General features: G+C 32.8%; 1 protein-coding gene across 1 annotated transcript in view; it reads right to left on the reverse strand.

Moving 5' to 3' along the window:
• The window catches only part of kuz (zinc-dependent metalloprotease kuz), a 513,598-nt gene that overhangs the window by 168,231 nt on the left and 322,564 nt on the right, over nucleotides 1–22,803 (reverse strand). The window lies entirely within an intron of this gene.

Below are 22,803 nucleotides of genomic sequence, written 5' to 3' on the forward strand. Positions count from 1 at the left end.
TTTTCTATTACTTATCGAAAACATCCCTATGGTGATGTCACATAATTGTGTTGACAATTGGGGGTAAAATGGCTATCGCCACTTCTACGAATGAAATCGAAGCGAAATGAAAATGGAAAATAATTTTCCTTTCAATTCAAACAGCCCAATGCTTACTAGAATTTTCTCAAAATGAATTATTTTCTCGACATACGTTCAACCAGCGAGCGCAAACATGTTAGTTTAAAAACTGTATAACACTCGTATGTTACTTATTTGTACTACAATGTTAAGACATTCTCTATTAATAATATATCGCAGCCTCCGACGCACACTATTTCTGAAATTAAGTATTTGAAAGTTCACACTATATGAGATTTTTACGGGACCTATTTGTTAGTCATTTTCCCAACCTGTTGATTTGATATGTATTTGATGCAGGCGCGGGATACAAGCCCGCGAACTACCGACCAGAAAGCGAGCTAGGTGGGCAACCCCTCCAGTTACAATGTATAATTAATAGAATAGGTACATAAAGTGACCTCAACATCGTGTATATTATGTAACGACATAAGAATGCGTGATGTATCTGACCATATTATTTATTAGATATTATGTAAACGAATAATTCACCAAATTTCAGAATGTAACATTATATAATATAATATTGAATATAGATAATTAGAAAACAAGAATAAAAGAAATAGTTTATTAAAAATATTCGCAAGTGCAACAACGTTATAACTACATTTTGGAGTGATCCGGGCGTCCGTTAGTAATTAGGGCACTTAATTGATACCTTGATAATATAAAACACAAAATTTAAGGCAATTTGATAAGCATTTCATGTAAGAACTACTTGATAAATTCGTTGTAATTAAGTAGGATGCCCTCAGCTTAATTGGTAAAGCAAATCGGCACGAATATAGTAGCCTCGTCGGGTGTCATGTTTTTCAAAAAGATTTTTCTAGTAAGTATGTATGTATAAATAATATAAATATATCTGACGTGTTCACAAATTATATGTATTTTCAATATTATGTAAAAGTTAAAATAATTCTGACAGCAGTAAAAGTCAAAATAAATATACAAATGTTATCATAAACGGTGATTCAAAAATGGAAGGAACAAACGAACATACTTTGTATTTTACATTATACTAATACATAGGTATTGCATCAACCTATATAATAATTGTTGTTTTTCAATAAATTAATAAATTATCATGAACACCAACCCCGAAAGTAACGACAGGAAATCAATAATATCAATAAAATTATTTTCCCGGATTTTAAAAATTGTTCACTAACCCTAAAACGCTTGCCATCTGCCGACTCTGTCGCACATATCAGAAATCTCGTGTCACTCCCGCTCTTCACTAGCTCTGTCCCTATCATCCGATGAATCTTGGTTCGTTACATTGCTAAAAGCCTTCCCGAGTAAAGCTCGCCCTCCGACTTTTATTTCCTCCTGAAAACATTCATTAAGTCGCTCCAAATTGCTTGCTTGTGCTTATGAACCATGTTGAATTATCAAGCATCGTGTTGCGTCGTGTAATTCAATTTAATTCGCTGCCGGTTCGCTCCTGTGCCAATCTTAACTGCTCCCGTAATAATGATGTTATATTCTAAGAAGTTATCTGACTTCCTTGGTATTGTATGATTTCTATAGATACAACAAAACTGAGCCTTATAAAGTTGGAAAAACCTATTCAATGTTTGACATAACTTATCGAAAACTCACAACCATCTCAAAATGTCATCCCCTTTCATTATTAGTTTTAATTTGTCTGAAAAATTGTTATGTACGTACTTACCAATGTTATGATTTATTTTCCACTATATGAATTAGACCAGGCATTCCCAACCCGCGGCCCAAATGAAGACTTTTTGCGGCCCAAGCCATTGGAGTTTTCAGCTTTTTATATTTTGCATTTTGGCATTAATATAGTTTAAAAAAAAACTCGTAAATTTACCACATTTATATTATATTTTGTGAAATTATAACTTTCCCTTTGTACTGCGTGCTAGTATCTGTTTTTATGCTTATGCCGGTTCCACACACTCTGTACTAATTAATAGTGACCGTAAAGATTTTTTTAAATATTCTAATGAAGTCACAAAATTAATTAAAGAATTCGATACCAGATTCGCATTTTTGCAAAAGTATGAGGAAATGTTCAAAATATTGTTAACTGCATTTAACGTGGACGTGGAATCAGCGCCTCCAAATTTAAAAATGGAGTTAATGGAACTGCAATCAAGCATAGAGTTAAAGTGCATGTTCGAAAGGAATAAGCTTGAGTTTTATCAGAAAGATATCCACGAAGATAAATGTCCAAAATTAAAACGACTGGCAATGTGCATTACAGTAGCATTTCGAACTACATATCGCTGCGAATCATTATTTTAGAAATTAAATGACGTAAAAACGAAGTGTCGCAGCAGGTTGCTCGATGAAAACATGACCAATCAACTGCGATGCGCGTCGGCTAAATTACCAGTCGATATTAAAAAGATATCACATATCAGTCACACAATACACAAAAACAAATGTCACATTAATTTATAAGGTAATAAAATATTTTGAATAAGTTCATTGTTTCATTTTTTTATATGTGTGGCCCACCTAAGCTCAGTAATATATTTTTGGCCCACCAAACGATTTGGGTTGGGTACCCCTGAATTAAACAAATAAATACACCAAAAACCTAAAAATTAAAATACAAACTATCTAATGAGAATAAAAGCATTTCCACGAAACTTTCTCGTAACAGTGGTGGTTTTGGGTACGTGGAGGTCTGCCGCGTTGACAGTTATGAAGACACTCTATCGAAAATTATTCGTGTGCGAAAAACCGCCATTACATAATTATTATGCTTCGATTATTTTTTAAACTAAGATGTCAACACTTTCTAATGAAGCGACCGCATCGTCTGCTTCATAGAAAACCGCCAATCCTTTCAAAAGTTGTAATATTTGTTCCTTTATTCGCCGCTCTGTATAATGTGGCGCTCATATGCAACGAATTAATTAATAGGCTTCATTTCAATTTATTAGAACACATACTTTGCTCTTATTAAATTTATCAGAAAATACTTATTCTTCTTTTGATGACGTCCTCTATCGAAGATTAGAAACCGACTAACAGTACACCTCCGTACCTTGAGATAATCGCATCAGATTCCAACGCCTTGGATATTGATCCACTTACGGAGGTTGCGTTGCAAGAGAAGAGCGATCCCGACTATTATTAAACTATGGAATTAGTAGGTACCTACTAGAATATCGTGTTTTATTTTAATTAATACAATATAATTTTTCATTAAGAATTAATATTTAACATCATAAAAGAAATTAGTCAAGAGCACCTTCTTATATCTAAACATATGCTACTATTCTACCATGAATTATAAGTAAATCATACCTCTCATTGGCGCTAAATATGGCTGAAATATGCAGCTTCTCTGCGCTTAATTACTCGTCCCGTAATCAACCAGGGTATCTTTATGATAAGCCGGTACAATCACATCTCGAAACCCTCCAGTCTTCTTACTGTCCGTTTTCTACTAGTAAACCATCGTAAGCCAGTACGAATATGACGTAACACCTGACGGACAAGACCGGCGTAAACCTTCTGATCACGTCGGGGTCACCACTCTGGCGTGAATTATGTATGATGGTGTGACGAGTAGATGAGTGAAGAATTGAAGACTAGTTGTTGAGAGCGGTTGCGTGTTAATTTGACTAAATGACAAGTGCAGTGTACACAGGTACAATGATATAATATAACAACGAGGTAGATGTTTTTGCCCGAGGCACGATGATACTCAGTGACAGTTCTCTATCAAGATAAAATGTGGAGTGAGATATCTGTTCAGACGTAATAGCATTTTTTTTTGAAACCCACCACGATTGAAAATGCACTTATACTAGTGACATAATAAATATTAATAAATACTGCTGAGGTGAAATATTTAGTTATAACGTCTACTTGAACTTGCTAACAATTTTTAATAAACCATTTGTTTTATTCAACGAAGAAATTCATAAGCTCAAGTAGGCGTCATAACTAAATATTTGGCGAGAGCCGGACGTCGGTTAGTAATGAAGGTAATTAATATTCCTTGGCTTAAAACACAAAAACCGATAGTCAATAATAACGCAATTTGATAAGCATTTCAGGTAGAGACCGACAAGTTTAAATTATCGCAATTAAGTAGGAGGCTCAAATCCGGGTTATACGTGCTCAAATCCCATCAAGCATCGTATTTTTTTCAAATGTGATTTTTTCTAGTTGGTAGGTATATAATATATCTGAGGTGTTTTCAAGTTATGTATGATTACTATATTAATACTAATAAAGTTTTAATAAAATTATTCTAATGCTAATCGATGTATTGGAGTGACTGATTGGTCATCTACAATAATTATTATCGACCACTTACAGAGAGATATAATAAATTAATTTTAGTGAGATGTGAAACTAATATTATATTAAGCCTCGATTACATTGAGTTTCTTTACGAGCTGTTTATTGGCGAATTTACAATCTGCCTGTAAAGTCGCCCAGTGTAATCATCGAATAAGCTAATAAGCAGGTTGTAAACACACTATCGAGAAACGCCCGCTTTTAAATTCGCCAATAAACAGCTCGTAAAGAAGCTCAATGTAATTTGGGCTTTAGTTAATTTTAAAAAAGCTCATTGAGTATCCCTTCGTCGAGTATACACGCAACTTTTGTTTTTAGCTTGTCAACAGAATATCAAAATAATAGCGAACATTAAATTTTATGTTAATGAAACTTACGAATGTAGATATGAAGAAAATTGATTCATAAAAGATTATTGCTTCTCCTGTACAAAATGTAGTTATATTTCGTATTTTATTTTTGTTATGACCTAATATCGTGTTTATTACAAGAAAGTTATTTAAAAAATACAACAAACTAACAAATATTACCAGGTAACATTCTCATACGTCTTCTCCCTATCTCCCTCTTTTACTCTCATACGTTACGTATGTGTTCTATCTTACTGTCTTTAATCTCGTTGTCGTGTTTTCTGGACATCACCGAGCACACCAGCGTTGAAGTCGTTTTTTCAAATGGCGATGCTTATCTGATGGTTCTTCCTCATCTATGATTCAATTTTTGATTGATTGTATATGTTGCCTAAGGTTACAGTACTTTTGTAATCAACTGCTATGGATTTTACTATCATCAAAGTACACCCGATCCTCTTTTTGCACGGGGGATACGTTCCAAAGACTACCTTGCAAAACAAAACCGTGTAAAAATAGATAAGGTGCCCATACAAAAAATGGTAGATAGGTTCCATTACTTAAAATCAATTTAAAATACAAAATTCTTTAACTCAAAAATAAATCGAATTTATTTATTATTTATACATAAAAATATGTGTACAAAAAATACATAGTTTTCGATTTAAATTACATTTAGCATAGAGAAATATATTCATTCAGTTTCGCTACTTGACAATAAACGTGCCCGTTTACTGCTGTTTTTCGCTGGCGGAAAATCACTCTCATCGCTGGAAATATTTAATGATGCTGACGCCGAAGGATGCGGCGCATCTCTCGTATCGACCCCAAAGTAGCTGACTAGTGGCGCCATGTATGTACGTATGTGGGCGGCATCCGGTGACAACATATGTATGCACCAAGTGGCGTGCGGTCCATTGCAACGCAATTTTTTGATAAATAATGTAGTTAAAGCAAAAAAATCAGTGTAAATAAAAAATAATCGCTATTTTTTTTAAACCGTGCTATTTCGAAACCGTGCAACAATAAAAGCCGTGCAAAAAAAGGATCGGGTGTAAGATTTTACGAAATGCTCTGCCGAAGGGTTCTGCCAAATAAAAAAAGTCGGGAATCGCTGAAGTGTAAGCGTATCGAAGTAAATTTTAAAGAAAACTGCACGAAGCCTTACATATTTAAAAAAAATAACCGCATTAACAATATTTACCGCATAATAAGAAAGAAAGAAAGAAAAAACAACCCGTTCGAGCGTTAGTCAAACAAGCGCCGAGGGAAAACTGTAAGAACTTAATCTCGTTATAAACTTATTCCTGCATGAGTTTTTCCACTGCCTCATTTTGCCGGTCACACGGTTACTATTCTTATCAAGCGAAAAGTTAAAATATAATACCGACAATAAAACGGCGCTTTACACTGTCGTCAATATTGCGATGATAAATGCAAAACATTCACTTTAAATGCGGTAAACGAGATACAGCTAAAAACTTTCGCTATGTTATCAAAGAGTTGTTCGTAAAAAACTTTTAGAAAAATGTAGATAATTAACGAGCTTCCCGAAAGTTTGTAACTATGCTAGCATGACCTGGTTTTCTGTTTCTAGTTTATTATTATATTATAATGAATTTATGGCATGCTGTTTTCGTAAAACTTATTTATTTATTTTATTAATTCTTCGATAACAGCTTAATTAGTTACTATAGCTACCAGCGGACACGGAAAAGCTTTATGTAAAATGTATGAGAAACCTCCAATATACGAGGGTGGGTCAATAATTCCTTAGAAAAAAGCATTAAAACAGGTTTTATTTTTGTATTTTTTTTTTATTTCTCAACATAATTTCCTTGGAGCTCAATACACTTGGTTAGACGTTTCTCAATTTTTTTTAAACCGTCAGAAAAATAAGTTTTCGGAAGGTCCTCAAAATAAGCATTTGTCCGATCGATGACTTCTTCATTTGAAAAAAACGTTGTCCATTTAGCCATTTTTTTAAGTTTGGGAAAAGGAAAAAGTCACTGGGGGCTAAATCTGGCGAATACGGTGGGTGGTCGACCAATTCGAACTTCAATTCTTCAATTTTAGCCATTGATCGTAAACATGTGTGAACACGGGCATTGTCCTGATGAAAGAGGATTTTTTTCCTGTTTAAATGAGGCCGTTTTTCTTCAATTTTGTTTTTTAGCTGGTCCAATAAAGATGCATAATAATCCCCTGTTATTGTTTTTCCTTTTTCCAAATAGTCAACGAAAATAATTTCACGTGCATCCCAAAATACAGTAGCCATAACCTTACCAGCTGATTTTACGGTTTTCGCCTTCTTTGGACATGGTTTGCCTTCGCAATCCACTGCTTTGACTGTTCTTTCGTCTCGGGAGTATAGTGGTGTATCCATGTTTCATCTACAGTCACAAAGCGACGAAAAAATTCATCCGGATTGCGTTGCATGAGCGACAACAGGGCTTTAGAGGCCACCACCCTACTGCGTTTATTGTCGACTGTGAGCAAACGCGGCACCCATCTTGCAGAAATATTTTTCATGCCCAATTTGTCATGTAAAATAGAAATGACGCTACCTTTTGAGATCCCTGTAACCTCAATTATCTCACTCAACTTTAATCTTTGGTCACTTAACACCATATCGTGGATTTTATTGATCATTTCTGGTGTAGTCACCTCTACAGGACGTCCTGAGCGTGGTTCATCCTTTGTTGATGTACGACCACGTTTAAATTCATTTAACCAGTTATAAATAGTTGCAAGTGAAGGAGCAGATATGCCGTGAACTAAATCCAACTCATTTTTTATTTCCTTTGCTGTTAACCCTTTTATATTAAAATGTTTAATAACAACTCTAAACTCAATTTTCTCCATTTTCCATTTTTCCATTTTCCACAAGCAAATTTTTTTTTAAATGTACGAGAAACACACAACAACCCGACCAATCTGATTGAAACTTCGCAGCATACTGAATCGGTAGTGCCGCTGCATGAAAACAAACCGCTTGCAGTACTAGTCGCGCCACCTGTCGGCTTTTCTAAGGACTTATTGACCCACCCTCGTACCTAATGAATTAAACCACAGAAAAAGCACAAAATTCGTGCGATGTTCCTGAATTTGACCAAAAAATATTCAGTAAAAAGGCCTGCCGTTTCGAAGCCTTCCGAAGAAAAAAATATATGCCCATGATATGGTAAAAAGTTTGAATGGATTTCAATTAAAACTCAAGTTATTCCTTCGACAAATATCGAATAACAACATGGACCACTTTCCAACTTTGAAGTTGCTGAATATACCAGAATATAAATTTGAAGAATATGGTAAAATTATTAAAGCTCTGAATGACGATTTTTCACAAATATTTGGTGACTTCCGAAAAATTGAGACAAGTTTAGCAATAGTACGCCATCCATTTTCAATAGATATTGATAGTGTACCGACAGAGCTACAACTTGAAATTATTGATCTCCAGTGTGACACTGATTTAAGAGAATCGCATCGTTGTGAAGAAATCTCCAAATTTTACAATGCCCTTAATTCAGACAAATTTGACCAACTTAAAAATCAACTTTAAAAAATTATCCAAGAAAAATGCTCGTTATTTTTGGATCAACCTATATAAATGTGAACAAACATTTTCGATCATGAACCTCAATAAAAATTCTTTACGATCAAACATCTCCGATGCCCATTTACAAGCAGTTTTGAGAATATAAACTACAAAATTAACACCTGAATTTTAAAAAATGTACAACAGTTTCATTCTTCTCATTAATTTCTTCGTAATGTTTATTTTTCGTGATAATAAATAGTGTATATCTAAAAATGGTATTTTACTTGCGGCCCGCCGCTCATTTTGAATTCTTGAATTTGGCCCTCCATCCAAAAAGTTTGCCCCCCCCTGTTTAAATTGAAATCAAACTTTGTGTTTTATAGTTTAGATTTCAACGGTAGTTTTGTATATTACTATATTAGTCTGCTGCAATACGAAATAACCCGTAATTTAATTCCTAATAGTTACTATTTTTTATGATGTTACCGAGGCTTTGACTGTGACTCGCTGTCATATCGCCTCTTTTCATCTAGAAGAGGGTCCGCCGATTAGGCCTTCACTCCAATTATATTAAAGAACTTTACAATTCTGCCAACTATTCCGTTCTACCAAAGCACTTTTCAATTCGACGACATTCTCAAAGATATCCGCAATTTGCACAGCTGTACTCTGTGTCGTTCATCTTTAGGGCTTTGTACTGCTATATGTACAATGTCCTCCAAAACATCACATTCATCGCAGAGCTGCGAATCGATTCTTCCCATGAGGACATCAAATCTTTTACCCATTGTGTGTCGTGTTCTTAGCCTCAGTATCAGCTTAAGCTCATTTCTCTTCAAAGGAGACTCTACAAACTAGGGCACCGAACGTGGGGATGATAGAATGGACTTCCTAATAATATTAGCAGTTGCATTTTTCTCGAAGAAGGAGGCCAGAGATATGACTATACAATATCTAACCGTACTTTAAGACTTCCGGACTTGAGAAATTCATTATTATTATATTTTTCCGTGCTCCAACTGGAAAAATGCGCAACATGTCGTGTGAAGTAGAGCAAGAAATGGAACTGGAACCATGGAATTCCTAAATGCTTTTATATAAATACTGATATATATTTAAATATGTTATTGTATTATATATTATAACGACAATATTTTGAACTTAATACCAATAGGTGTGCATTTTTTTTGCTATATCTTTGTGAAACGCGAAAGTATTACAGTATCTATCTTTCTATCGGTGATGCATGAAGACGTATTAAAAGTGATAAGGTGTGAGAAAACATAACACTAAATTTCTAAATTTGAAAAATAGCCCGACACATAAATAAAAGAATAGTTTATTTCGGGTGGTAAAAGAAAACAAATGATATTTTCAAAATAACAGTTTGAAAGATGCTTACGGTGAAGTACTAGCATATCGAGTATAATATAGAAAGTAGTATAAGAGATTGCAATTCATTTTTGACACATTAACGGAAAAGTATAAAGAAGTGTTGAAAATCAACAAAGTTGCGTTAGTGTATTATTCAATATCTACATAATAAAAAAAAAGTAGAAACATTCTGGATGCGGAAGCACCATCAGCTGCCGCTTGACAAATGAACGAGTTCAGCGATGGCATGGCCGGCATAGTTTTTAATCAAAATAATTTCTGTCGCAGAACTAAGAGATATCTGAATTTATTTTCTAGTACCAAATGATATGCCATTTGAAAATATGATTGAACTGGTGTAAAAAACATTTTAAATACAAACAAACAAAAAATACTATAAAACATAATATATTATATAATAATAAAATAAATATTCATTCGTAACAATATAATAGGCTAAAAATACGCAATAGACTCTGAATGCACGATGCTGTGAGCTCATAAATCGTCAAAGCGCCGATCCGTGATTGTCGACTCTATTTATTCTTTCGAGTGCGAATCAATCATTTTTTTTTGTATTCATTCGTTTCCGTGGACCCGCGCTGTATGATGAACGTTAATCTCTTCCCATCCGTTTTTTTCACAAACACTAAAAGCTACATTATGGATCGTTTAAACCTGGATATATCACAGCGAGCGGCGAGAGCCGCGGCCCCCATTGTCTGCTAATTTTGCGTAGGAAAACAGAACTTCCATTGTTTTGTGGCATTTACCTCATAACGTTTATAAAGGTTGCAATTTGGTGGACGTTAAATTTGACAACAAATATTATATAAAAATATTAAAATGGTGTTCACATTTAGTAAATACAGATAAATTGAGTAAATAAAATGTCGGATTCTATTCTCCGGTATGGCACGTTCAAATGTTGTTTTTTCCACGCGTTTACTCATCAAAATCATGGCAAATACCGATCAATTACAAATTCAATTGAAATGTTTACCAAATATATTGTATTATTGAATGTTAAATTGCATGAATACCGAAGATATAATATACCTACCTCATAATTTTATAAAATTTTAAATGCGGTAGACCGTAAAATTTGACAAAAATCGTTATATAATAAACGATTTAATTATTCAACGAAGAATTCACAAGATTTGAGAATGTGTGGTCTTATGGTTATGAAGTACAGCCTTATGGTGGAGAGAGTCCAAAAAAAACTTTTTAAGACTCCTTTACTTTCGGCTGTATGGATATTATCCGTGGCTCTATCCGACTAATTTTCTCTCAGGGATGCTTACATACTGTAGCTTAAAATTTAGAAGGGATCTTTATTTAGCTACATATTTTTTCAGACTTATACGCGGCGTAAATGTGAACTCTGCCATTCTTGGTGGTGTTGGCTTGTGTGTCTCTGATAATTACCTTAGGAATCGAGGGCATCCATTGTTTATTCTCCCACGGTGCAGAACTAACCTGCCATTAGTAATGGCAATTGGGAGGGCAGTAACCATGTTTAATGAAATCGCTTCGGATATTGATATATTCCACTTACGTGAGGGTGAATTTAGGTGGACGTTGTTTTATAAGTTTTTAAGATAGGGTCTATCAAAGTTCACTCTGTGTACTTCCATTGACTTTTATTTTGTTATTTTTTTTTTATTATTTTATCACTTATTGTATTATTAACTCACACTTCCCTGTATTTTTTTTTTTTTTTAATTATTAACACATATTTTATGTCAAGTCTTGAACGCTTTGAATTTATAATTTGTTACGTTCATTATATGTAAAATAAATAAATTTGATTTGATATTGAACATACATAATTTGATAAGCATTTCACCTAAAAGCTACGAGTTAAAATTGTCGTAATTAAATAGGATACCCGTAGCTCAGTGACGTCCCTAGATAAAATGCCGCACCATGTTTCTATATAGTATTTTTAATCCTTTCATGAGTCCAATATCTAAAAAATGTGTTGTATTATACATTACTAAGTATCGAACTGTAATTATTCGGAAATCAAAGGAAAAAAGTAAACTAATATCGCGCACCGACAAAACCAGGGAGCTGCATTTTTTAATGGAAAGATATTTTCGTTATTACTAAGTTTTGGTAGCTATTTCTATATATTCCAAATGATTCTCCTCGATTTCCCGCCCTTCGAGTAACTGCCGCCCCCAAGCGACGCTCAATCTGCCTACCCCCACGGGACGTGACTGCCATAGCTTAATTGGAAAAACACACTGGCGCGAATCCAGCGATTATAGGTTCAAGTCCCGACGGGAGTCGTATTTTTTTTCTAGTACGTCGGTATATAGACGAGATGTTTTCAAATCATGAATATTCAAAAATCATTATACCTACTAGTGAAAAGTGTGTTCATATTTAGTAAATAGGTACACATACATTGGGCGGGTTCTACTACCGAATGTGTCAAATTTAAATATTGTTTTTAATGCATTCATCAAAATCATGGCAAATACAGAACATTGATAATTCCAAAGTCCAGAAAAGTTTATCGCATATGAAGCGCCTAGTTTCAAAAGCCCCTAAAACGGTTTTTGAAAATTTTTGAGTTAGATATGTATTTATTAGGATATTTTTGTTAGCTATATTATGGCCAAAGATTGAACTTTATAAAACGCCAAAAACCGTTAATACGCATGATCAAAAATTAGGGTAAATTTCAAAATCCGCTAAAATGGGTGGGTGTGCTTTTCAAATACTCCTAAAATGCAAAGCCAAAATACTCTTTAGAATGTAACGAATTAAAAAATAAATACATAAAGTTCACAGATTTAATAGATATGATTTTTTCTCATTTTTCTCAAAACCACTTAAAATAGTTTTTCTCATTTTTCTCAGAACTACCTAAAACCATTTTAGGGGCTTTTGAAACTAGGCGCATCATATACTGTATTATATAATGTGAAACTACATGGAAACTTAAGATATAATAATATATGTGTCGACAAAATAATTAATTTGAAAAGTGGTATATCCGCATACATCTGTCTGATGTACCAAACATGGCTTTATTCTCAAATTTTAAAACGATGATGTTTCCAATAATATTCTTTTATGGTATTAATATCATAATAGGTACCAAGAAATGTTGATTTAAGATGAAAAAAAGACAGTGATTTATAATAAAGATTACTCATTCCGAGCGAAAAATTTTGATACCTTTACACAGCACCCGGACCCTTAATAACAAATATTAAATAACACGTATAATAATGGTACGTTTTTTTATAAATTTATCCAGTAGATATAAAACATCTGAGCTTTGGGCTAGCCTCAAAGCTTCATTATTTGATAGTCACTACAAAAACTAAAGCCGATAAAGCCAACATCTTCAGTAAATAAACAAATCAAATCTACAGGCATTTACGATATCAGACGAGTAAATAAATCTAAATCCAATGTTTAACCAACATCAAACACACAATAACTTTCATATTTTCTGTTTATATCCCATCAACCAACACTGGTGCGAGACTGGCTTTTTTTATACAAATGTTGTTGGTTCTTACTGATATTATCATATTTGGGAGTATTTAATAATATATATTCAAAGTTATGTTTATATAAGAAATGAAAATATAATTAATATTAAATTCTACAGGTTTTTAAAAACTCTCTCTCTCTCTATCTATACACGTCACGTATAGTATTTAAGCAAAGGCAAACGGCCTATCTGAATAGTCTTGATAATGGTGTTACAACCGAAATAGCTATCGACAAACCTTTTTTAAAAACCTGTAGAATTTAATATTAATTATATTTTCATTTCTTGTAAAATGGAATTCTACCAAGTAAATGCTAACTCAATTAATAATATGTTTATGTAGTTGTAATATATTGATTAGGTAACTATTTTTGTTATTCAACGAATAATTCACCAGGTTAAGAATGTAACATTTTTTTTATTGATCGTACATAATTTTGAAAACAGTTCTGAGAAAATATATAACCAATAGAATAATTATTTTTTGAAAAAGTAAGACAGCAGAATCGAACCTGCGTCTCTCGGGTTTTGCGCTCACGCACATTGACCACAATGCTATAGGTGTCCTATATAATTGCGACAAATTTTAAATAATGGCTCTGAAGCGCTTTCCAAATTGAGTTACTATTGGCGATCGGGTTTTGAATTTTAAATCAAAGTAGGTATTAATTACTTTAATTACTAAACGACGTCACGGATAACTCCAAGATTTTTTCGGTTGTAACTTACTTGAACTTGCTAATATTATTTTCAGAAAAGATTTTTTCTATTGGTTATATATTTCCTCAGAAGTGTTTTCAAAATTATGTATGTGAAATATAAAAGTACTTTTTTAGAAGCTACAATATAATGTGTAGGTAGCATTAGCGAAGGGTGGAGGTAGGCTGTCAAGATCCGATATAAATAGTACACAGTAAACTTTGTCAGTCAAACGTATCTGTTTTCATTGAGCTACAATGTGTAGATAGTTTGTTAGTCTTTTAAAATTCAATTAAATCGTGCCGAATCCAAGCCTTAGTAAGTAGTAGGTAATAGTCGAAAGATATTCGTTTATCTATGAAATATCTAAAATAAAAATAAAAATTAAATGCTGAGTACATGGCTGGAATAGATTCTTATGATAAGTCCTTGAACTTGTCAAAAAAGAAAATAGTTTTATTAGAAAGAGATTAGAAATTCAGGATAGGGAAGGCCAATTAATTTGAGACTTATAGGTATGGGGATGTCAAAACTTGTTAACAAGTACAGGCTGTAGTTGTAGGTATTTTATCTGGATAAACGCCCCACAAGTTATCCGACAACCATAGCATCCCGTTGACAAGGCTGGGGATGGGGGCCTCGCTGATGCTGTGACGGAATTCGCTGTTGCGGCATAATCGGCACAAAGTGAAAACTACGATAAAAGATACGACGGTCGACCATGCGGCTAATTGAATGATTTAAGTCCATTTGCATGGCATGACCACTTAGTACGGGGAACGCCATTCAAACAGCATGGTGTAGTTTGTAGCTATAGTCAGGTATCTAAATCCGTAAATAATCTAAAAATATTTATTTTTCGTTTAAATTTCACTGTTTGCACATACCCAATAAATACGATTTAATATTAATTATTATCAATTGATAAAAAACGTTTTACTGTTTAATCAATTTACTGCCATGATTTTGCTACAATGTGGATTGTAGAGTATAATAATTACTAGGGAGCGGATTTATATGCAACAAAAAACATGATTATGTATACGCACGTATGCACTTAAAATCAATAAAATATGCACTAAAACCGAAAAAATATGCAGTTAAAAATTTACATTTTTTTGTGGGAAAAACTCGTAAATACCCACTTTATCAAATATTACTGACAAAAATCGAATAAGTAGTAAAAAAAACACAAACACTGAATATAAAGTCAATCAATTACAATTTTCAAAATAGTTTTTTATAATCAAATAATTGAATAATAAATGCAATGTAAACCAAACATAACTTAAAAAACAAAAACGACACACTTAACTATTCCTAAATACTATTTTCAGTTTTTTGCCCGAAAAAAAAATTACAATATTTTTTTCAATATTAAGCTCTGGCATTAAATTTTTCCGCATAGGTAGCTGTCAGTATTTTCTTTATTATGCGGAAAAATACCTCTCGACGTCCACAGAGGTGATTGGGCAAACTTTAAATAAAAGTGCCCGAGTTGAATTAATTTTTTCTGATAAATCCACAGCTCGGAGATGGCATTAACAATGCAAGTGCATCTAAACTATCTATAATATTTCGACAGAATAATTAAAAAAAACAAAATTATAAATTCAAAAGCTCTAAAATATGCATTTATTTATGAAATATGCTCTAACGTCTTAAATATGCATTTATATGCACTATAAAATTTTATTCTTGGATTCTGTGTCTTTCAAAACAGATTTCTGTACAACTTTCATAGTTGTGCATACACCCTAACAAAACATGCACTAGCATATAAATCCGGGCCCTAATAATTACGTACGGTGCATTTTTTTAAACATACTCTTTAAACTAAATGGTTGTTGCCAATTTGATCAAGCTCATGCTCTAGAATCGATATGAGGTCTGGGCAAACTTTTTGAATGATGTAAAATGAACGACAGCCAGCAAGTAAAATACTATTCTTACACATACATAATTTATTATAATGAAAAAGGAATTTCAACATAAAAATTACGAGATAAAAAGCACTTTTTATATACAACGTTTTTCAATTTTCTGTTGAATTATTATGCTCAATATGCTCAAACTTGTACTTGATATGAAGTAAATAAAAAACAAACAAATATATAATACTGAAATGTCATTTTGATTTCCATAGTAACGCACGTATATATTAATAATATAATAGTCTTTTAGTTTTTACGGATTTTTCTGAAATAACTTTCCATACAAAACAGAATTAACTGAAACTGAATTCAATTCTGCTTAAAGATAAGAAAGTATTAAAAGAATGCATTGGCGCCGTGTTCTGATATATTCTAAAAGCTTCAAATGTCTAGCTAGTCGGGAAGTTAGTTAAAAATCGATTGCAAGATTTGTACTGGACAAAACACCACCGGACAAACAAGAATACGAGCTAATAAAAACGTTGTAAAAAATAAATGATTCTCTCAATAGCCAACTATTTAATGAGAAGAATGAAACTATTTTACATTTTTTAAATTTCAGGTGTTAATTTTGAAGTTGAAATTCTTAAAACTACTTGTGTTCATCGGTGACGCTTGATCGTAAATAGTTTTTATTGATATTCATAATTGAAAATGTTTGTTCAGATAATATTATTATGTAGGTTGATCAAAAAATAACCAACCTTTTTAGAGCAGAATCTTCAAGTTGTTCGAATTTGCCCGAATTAAGAGTGTTGTATGAGTTGCAGATTTCTTCTCGACGGTGCAATTCATGTATATTCAAATTTTATTTTTAAGAAGACGTTAAAATGTAGAAAAAAACTCTTTCGGAAATACGAAACTGTTTCAGAAATACGATTAAAACTCGCGGGTCCCATAGAAATACTTGGCGGGCGTAGTTTGCCCAGGCCTAGAGTTGGGTATTTCCCGAGAAAATCTCAATCTCAAGATTCGGGATTTCCCGATATGATGAAATTTTGAATCCTCGAGATTGAGGAATTCCAGAAAAGAGTTTTCGAGATATCGGGAAATTGAAAAAAAAACTGCAAAAATCCTAAAATTAGTGTAAAAACAGACAAAATCGAAAAAAATATGATTTTTTTTATTATTTATGTAAGAAAACAAACAAAATAGATGTAGGAAAACAAAAATAATTCAAAACATTACTTATTAAAATAGACTTTCAAAAAACACAGACTGTCAATCGCTGCGTCTGACAATCGCGTACCCCTATCCACCTAGCAGCGACATAAGCTTGCGAACTAAACCGGTCATGATCATCATTAAATTATGTAGAGTAAGTATCTACTATATTAATTTGTGTATTATTTTAATTGATACGTAGTCTTCCATCAATGATTGACAGTACCATCAAATGTTTACTGATATCGATATAATTTGCACAGGTTTCGCTCTCAAATATATCCCAAATTCTACATTTTCGTCAATAACACTCATAACTAATATATTTATACACAACTTCTATGGAGAAACATCTCAAATTTCAAGGTTTTGTGTTAATAATGCCATTCAACGTAGAAAGATCTTTTCTTTATAATTTAAATTTACCGTTTAAAAAAAAATCGGTCAAACACGCGCGTTAACATCATTTTATTCCCTACTTCAATTATAGTTTGTCAATTTATGGCTACGGCCGTATGTTGTAGCTTAACCACTGGGGAATGCCAAAAGAAATGGCGTATTTCAAAAAAACACTATCTTATTCTTAGGGTCAATAATTATTATAAAGCAATCATTATTCGTAGGATGTTTATCACACTTGAATGGTCAAATACATAGCTTATAATTAGTATCTTTAGATTTATCTTCAGATGTGTTAATCTTGCCCATTTTTTGGATAATAAAACGCCTAATTCTTGTCAAATTTGGGATCACAGAGATTATCAATATAATTTTTCAAACGCCACTATCTTAGAACACTGTATTTTGAGTTGTTTCCCTATACAAGTTAGATATCGATATAGTTTTCACGACCAAACTATCTTTAGTATTAGGTGTCACGCAAAGAAAATTAAAACCTATCTGGTTTTAAGCGCTTCGTTTAATTAAACAAAAAAAATATTGTACCTACTTCGCACAATAAGTTGTAAGCATTTAAAGGAAATTCGTGAAGCAAAAAGCAAAGTAATTATTCTCATTCACTTAGCCCATTATCCTTACATCAGTCCGCATATAATAACACACAGACTTCTGAGCCATGGCATAGGTAGGTGCAATAATTAAAAACACTCCGCGGAATAAAAACAAAGACAGAGCTGTAAGCAAGTATATTATAAACATTTTTTTTTAAAAGAAAATTTCCCATTTTCCTTTTACTCGGAGTAATCTCTTTTCTTCTCGGTGTTTACCCTGAGCTCCCAGGAGGCAGGGGTGGAGTTGGAAAGCCGGCGTGTCGGAGCCCTAATTAATTAATTCAGTGCAAAAGTAACCGCCTTGTTATTCAAGCAAAGAAATCAATACACTAAGTTTTTGAATGAGCCTACGACGGCTTGCGCACGAAATGTATCGAAGGGATAGTTCAACAGGTGGATGGATAATAAAATTTAGACTATGTTCAATGAAACGTTGTGAACAGATCAAGTTAGTGTATGGGTGGCCAACCCGCGGCCCACTGGATGTCACCTTGTGGCCCATTGAGCAGTGAGAAAATAAAAATAATATCAAATGCTGCCGCTATATGTGCTAATTAAGCAAATTAAGATTCGATATTGTGTGCTTTTTGCTGCATTTGCAACGCCATTCTCCATAGACGTCAATTTATTACCGGGAAATTTACAAACGGAACATTGTGAAATATGTTGCGATGAACAGTTAAAGGAGAAATGCCGTCAGGTTGGTTTGGAAGAGTTTTACAAAACATATTTGGACAAGGAGAACTATCCTGCATTTTACAAACATGCTCTAATGATGACTTCGCTATTTGGGAACATCATATCAAATCCCGAGTGAGAACACGAATCACTGATGTGCTTTTGGAAAACTGTTTGCGTGTAGGAACAACCTCACTCGATATCTATATTGATGCACTTAGTTCTGCCACACAAAATCAAACTTCTCACTAAAATTTATTATTTTGTTTATTATCTATTATTTAAAAAAAGTGTAATCTAATGAATATGTTTGATTCGCATTTTTGTTTTATTTTATTAATATATACAATATATATTTCTTTTATGTTTTGTATAATAAAAAAATCGGTTGTGCGGCCCGGTAGGAAATCTCATTTTTAGAATCCGGCCCGGCTGCTGAAAAGGTTGGCCACCCATGAGTTAGTGCAATTAATACTGTTCTACATATTATTATTCATGAAACCGTGAATGGATATTTAAATGATTATGCCGATTCAGCTTTTGATATTTAATCGATTCGAATCATTCAAATTCTATTGGTCTCTTAACATACAAAATTTTGATGTGATCAATTAATATACTTAGGTGCTATGCAAACTACAATATTACAGTGACTTCATACTCCGTCATGACAGTGGCGTAGACGTGTTTATATCAAACGGTACAAAACTGTTACTCAATGTTTACATTGATGTAATTATAAGAATTTGTTAAACGAGTCACAATATAATTGGTAAAATAGAGAAACGTTATTGATTCTTTTAGATGTATTGAAATTACAGAAATTACAGCGCGAGATGTGTATGTATATAAACAGTAGGTATTTAAATAAATTCAGAAATTCCTATACAAAAAATATATATTTAAAATAGGCTGAATAAACGACTCATTTCGCGTTGGATAGTGATTGATAGGCTAGCTCTGCGTATTGGGAGAAAAACTATGGTGTTCCCGATTTCACATATTGCTGTGGGGACACACAATCAATACTAGCTTTATATAGCCATTTAATACAATAACATGAATTAATTTTATTCGTTGTCAGTGTGTATTTGCTACTTGGAGTGTGCATAGAGCCTGAAGATGCCGAAAGGCGAAACCAGGATCGCAAAAAAAATACTAAAATGGAATAGTACAAAACTCAAATCAATTAGAATATAAATTCAAATTCCACCAAGTACCCTCAGTCGATAGTACCTATTGATATTCTAGCAAAGATGCAGTGGCAGATTTCACAATATTATTAACAATTTATTTACAGATCGCTTTCTGATCAACAGAAGAATTTTCATGGTAGGAATGTCCATCAGTTATAATAATACAAAATTTAAAAACAAAAATAAACAAAATACTATATTTATAAATACAATAGTTTTAATTTTGCGTCAGCGTTCCGTGAAATGTTTCTCCCATTTTCACCGGTCCGCAGGACAAAATATGTTGGGAACCACTGTTTGCACCACGCATAAGTCGGAAAAATATAAACCTCTCTAATTTTAAACTTAATCGGACGTAGCCTAGAAAATTTATTCTCTACCTTTTCCATCACAAGAGAGTACTTCAAATGATACAGATCCCAAACAATCAACCTGTACCGATACTATATCATCAAAAAGACCAGGGAAATATGAAAGACAAAGCTAAACATCTCTAGCGCTTTGATACAAATGATATCCATAATATGACCGCGAAATGTAAGATAGTCTGGATAAGTCTGGAAGTCACATATTATTCAATATTTTGCAGGAGAGCAGTTTTAAAATAGTTAATCTAACCTAGATAAAATACTCACTCGCGTTCGGACTAAAACTTTATGTGTTGGACTTCCACACTTTTGCAAAAAATTTTTTTGCTATAGATTAAAGCAAAATAATTACAAGATAAAAAGAACTTTTTATATACCACGTTTTTAAATTTTCTGTTGAATCATATAAACTTGACAATTCTATGTATTAATAATTTAGGACAAATAAGGCAATTGAGCAACCAATAATAGTGGATTGGATTACGGATTTCTTCCGAAATAACTTTTCATACAACACAGAATTAACTGAAAATTAATTCAATTCTACTTAAAGATGGCTAAAAGTATTAAAATAATGCATTATCACCGTGTTCTGATATATTGTAAAAGTTTTAAATGTCTAGCTAGTCGGAAAGTTAGTTAAAATCGATTGCAAGATTTGTACTGGATAAACAACCACCGGACAAACAAGAATACAAGCTAAGAAAAACGTGGTAATGACTTAGATTCAATGACATTAATATGGACGAAGCATCTAGAAAATAAAATGACACTCACTTTGTGTCGGGTCTGCCGGATGGCGAAATTCATATTTTAATATGGGTATCCTACGCTCAAATGAACATTCTGCTTGCAAGCGGTCTGGCGACACCGCTGGGTCTGCCCATATAAAATTTCTGACTGTCAGGTTTCGACTCCACCGTTATTATTGTGTTACAAAATGCCAATGTGCCTAGTTAAAAAGTGTAAAAAAAATCTGCTAAACACTCCAAGAAAGATGGGATATCACTTTTCATGTGTTAGTATTATTTATTATTTATAAAATGCCATTTTAAGATAATTTTTATTCAATGCAATTGAATGACAGAAACCATTGGACAGTCGCCTGTGATGCGCTGGGCTCACTTGCGTCTAATCTCCGAGAAGTCGTAAGTAACCGAGAATCTGTTTCTAACGCAATGAGTCATGACACTAATATGCCATTACAATAAAGGTTATATTACTATAAATTCTCGAAGCTTGTATCGCATAATGGAAATGGATACGTCATATGGTCACGTGACATCTACCTATACATCTGTGAATGACTTTCATGCACAATTTCTCGTGCGCGCCGATATGAAGTGAGTTGTCCATTTAATATGTCATTGCTTAGATTGGACATCCACTCTTTCAGCTCTAAAGAATAATAATTGGACTACAGTCGTTTTAGAAGTAAGTATTTTGAAAACCATGTGACATTTGACCACCAAATTTTCAGCATTAAGGGGGGACATGCTCGTCGAAGGTCAAAATTGAGTTTTTATTGTATTTTCAAACCATGATCCTGGACACTCCTTAAACGTTGTAGATAATCTATTTATATAATTTTAAAGCCGTATTTTCCTGTATAGTTATTTTAAACATTTGATGACTGCATAAAGTATTTTTGTTACATAAAATAGTATTCTTTTAAACCTCTCGCTCTAATATTTTAGAATATAGTCATATTTCGGTACATAACTGTGCAGTGGTGTTAAGATTTTTTACATTTATTAATTTTTAAACGCATTTATGAAACTATTAGTATAATTTATTACGAGATAATTTTTGTAAAATATTCACGATAAAAAATTATATTGATAATCTCTGTGATCCCAAATTTGACAAGAATTAGGCATTTTATTATTCAAAAAATCGGCAAGATTAACACATTTGAAGATGATTCTAAAGATACTTATTATAATCTATGTTTTTGACCATTCAAGTGTGATAAACATCTTATGAATAATGATTGCTTTATAATGATTATTGACCTAAGAATAAGGTAGTGTTTTTTTGAAATACGCCATTTCTTTTGTCATTCCCCAGTAGTTAAGCTACAACATACGGCCGTAGCCATAAATTGACAAACTATAATTAAAGTAGGAAGTAAAATTATGTTAACGCACGTGTTTGAACATGTACCTAACCGAATTTTTTTTAATTTTTTTTTAAACGGTACATGTTCAAACACGCGCGTCAATATCATTTTACTCCCTACTTTAATTATAGTTTGTCAATTTATGGCTACGGCCGTATGTTGTAGCTTAATCACTGGGGAATGACAAAAGAAATGGCGTATTTAAAAAAAACACTACCTTATTCTTAGGTCAATAATTATTATAAAGCAATCATTATTCATAAGATGTTTATCATACTTGAATGGTCAAAAACATAGCTTATAATAAGTATCTTTAGAATCATCTTCAAATGTGTTAATCTTGCCGATTTTTTGAATAATATAATGCCTAATTCTTGTCAAATTTGGGATCACAGAGATTATCAATATAATTTTTTATCGTGAACATTTTG

The sequence above is a fragment of the Rhyacophila brunnea genome, unplaced genomic scaffold (assembly GCF_057557595.1).
Source record: "Rhyacophila brunnea isolate RB1 unplaced genomic scaffold, BYU_Rbru_1.0 scaffold_10, whole genome shotgun sequence".
NCBI classification, from domain to species: domain Eukaryota; kingdom Metazoa; phylum Arthropoda; class Insecta; order Trichoptera; family Rhyacophilidae; genus Rhyacophila; species Rhyacophila brunnea.